The following is a 2,991-nucleotide window of genomic DNA, read 5'->3' as shown; positions in this document are numbered from 1 at the left end:
GCTGATAGCGATATTTCTGATACTGAGTTTATATATATATATATATATATATATATATATATTATATATATATATATATATTATATATATATAATATATATATACTAATACGTGGGTGCTGTAATGCTATCAAGGGTGGTGAAATCTTTTTTGAATTTGGGAGGAACTAACAACACATTAGTTTTTTTTTTTTTTTCTTTTTCTTATGAGTTCAGCAGATAATTGCTTGACATCTAGTGAGTTACGGGAGATAGTTGATAATGCCGTTGATTTTTCTTTTCTCCTTTTTTGGAAGTTAGCCATCGCTGACACAAGTTTTTTTTACCAAGGGTGAATTTGAGTTTAATTTTTTCTCTCCAATTTGTGTGAATATTTTTTAATATCTCAGTTCGTGACTTAGAGTCATTGTTCGGGAACGTGTTTGTGTTTCAGCTATTTGATGCTGTAGAGAAATTTACGGGAGAATTCTTGCATGTTTGAATGCATACGTAATGGCACTACATTTTTTCTCCGGATATTTTGTGTTCCAGAAATTGTGAGTTTTCTTGCACAAAAAAAAATACCTTTGTGTATTTGTGACAACTTTGTGAGAGATAGGAAACTTGGTTAAGTTTTCTAATGGCCTATGTGTTGTAGTGCATATGGAGAAGTCTTGGCTAAGACACTTTGACCTTTGAATTTGCTCTGTATATTGAGTTGTGGTACATTGGTGATTTTTTCTAGAATTTTCTAGACAGTTTTATTTGCCGAGTTTTTGCCCTTTTTCAGCAATTATGCTAAATGGAGAGAGTTTTATAGTTTTTTGACTATAACATTGAGTTATTCCCTGGAGAATTGAGATATATTATTTGGAGTTATATTTGGAGGTTATATTGGATTTTGGAGTTATATATTTGAGATAATATATTGAGATATATATTATTGGAGATATGTTTATTTTTTGGCCAAATTTGATATTTGCCAATGGTGATGAGAACTATGTTTAGTTCAATTATTTTACAGCCATCTTTGTTGCAAATGGAGACACATTTTTGAGGAGATTATGGGGCAATATTTGTGAGTGTGTGAGCTAGATGCCTTGAGTGCACATTTTTTTGGAGATAGGATTTCATTTTATTGATATTCCTTTTTGGAGATATATTCTTTGGAGCCTTGTTTTATTCCACATGGAGTATTGGAGAAATAGAGGTAAATATTTTGTATTTGCCGAAATAGAGGTGATTATTCTTTATTCCTGGAGTGGTGGTTTTTTTTTATTAACATATGGCTATCGGAGAAATAAGAGAGAAATATAAGGGGAGTGGTTATTAACCAAATGGAGGAAATATTTTTATAACCAGATTGGTGTTATTATTAATATGGTGTCACATAGATATATATGGACCCTTTTTTTGTGGTTATGGGAGTTTTTTTGTCTTTTCGAGCCAAGAGAAGATTTCTGTGGTTCTTTTTCTTTGATTTTGTGACTATTTAGAGGCGAGTGGCATTACTGCATTACGAGTCCTATGGAGGTGTGTGCATTTTTTATGTTCACAAGTGTGTTATTTTGGAGGCATATAATTGGGCAATGTCATGGTGAGAGAATAAGTCTTCGAGACAAATTTTTGAACACATTAGTCATATCCTGGAGTTAATTTTGTGAAATGTGTCTGTTAGACCTTTTTCTGTAGAATCATGAGTTTCCAAACTTGTGTGTCTCACTAGACATTTTTTGTGCTGCTGTTTGAGCATATGTCCGCAGGCCGATTTTCTGCTGACAAGCGATGTGATGAGCCGTGTGCTGACTCTTTTCCTCTGATGATGATAGATCAGAATTTTAGCAATATCTGGAAATGTTGACAATAGCATTTCACGAAAGCGCACGTGTAAGAGTTTGCTTTCTGGACATCTCCAGTCAATAAAGTTGCGATGTCGAGAAATTCCGTAACTTTAGATGGGGCATTTCTTGGGAAAAAATGCGGGGGGTTATGCATATTATACATGTACTATGTATTTTGTGATTGGGGAAATCTACTTGTGATTATCCTTTTTTTTATTATTTTTCTTCCTTTTCCTACAAGAGATATAATTGGGAGATGTAATTTATCGGGAGATGTAATTTTTTGGGAGTTGTTGTTTACGCAAATGGGAGTTTGACATTGAGTCTTATTGTAATTAATTGTATGAGCAGTAAAGGGGTTTTTGCAGTTAAACATTGGAGATTTTTACTGATTTTGTGGGTTGTTCAGATATCAGAGCTTGAGAGAACATTTTTGGGTCTGGGTGTGTTACGTGATTCTTTATTTTTTTCTCCTTGGGCTCATTACGATTTTTTCTTTTTTTTACCTATGAGAACATTCGAGTTTGAAATGTGAGTGCAGAAGTCCGTGGAGTTGCTGTGATTTCTGAGTGTGTGTGCTGATGTGTGAGTTTGGAGAATTGAGTTGGAGAACTTGATGTTTTTTTTTCCTTTGAGAGTTACGATAATGACTTATGATTTAGTAGTCATATTAAAGGGAGTTAATTGGGAGACGTTCAGTTAGTATTTCTGACCTTTTGAGATCATTGTTTGATAGAAGTAGTATGTCTGGATTAATTTTCTTAGATTGACCAGTGACTTGACTGACATACTAACACACCAAAAAGTCGTTTCCCAACGCTAGCAAGACGTCCACCAGCCGTGCAGTGAGTGTTGCTGTCGTTTTGTCCGTGGTGATTACAAGAGTTTCCACGATGGTGATCACGAGAATTCAACAGCGTGTCTTTTGGGGATCTGCAGAAGCCGTGAGAAATCTTCTACAGTGAGGGAGGCGTTCCGTCTTCCTACAGCTGCTACAGCCTGCTACTGTCTGTTCAGCAAGTTGCAGACAAGCAAAGAGGGATATTCAAGAATCCGAAGAGAGAAAATTCTAGTGTTATTTGGAGATAAAAGCGTAACGACTATTTTATTTTAATAACCAGACGTGCAGTTATTACTTATATTTTATTTTGAGCCGGCCAATGTGTTTTATA

Source organism: Macrobrachium nipponense, chromosome 19, assembly GCF_015104395.2.
Source record: "Macrobrachium nipponense isolate FS-2020 chromosome 19, ASM1510439v2, whole genome shotgun sequence".
NCBI classification, from domain to species: domain Eukaryota; kingdom Metazoa; phylum Arthropoda; class Malacostraca; order Decapoda; family Palaemonidae; genus Macrobrachium; species Macrobrachium nipponense.
This window is presented reverse-complemented; position numbering follows the sequence as displayed.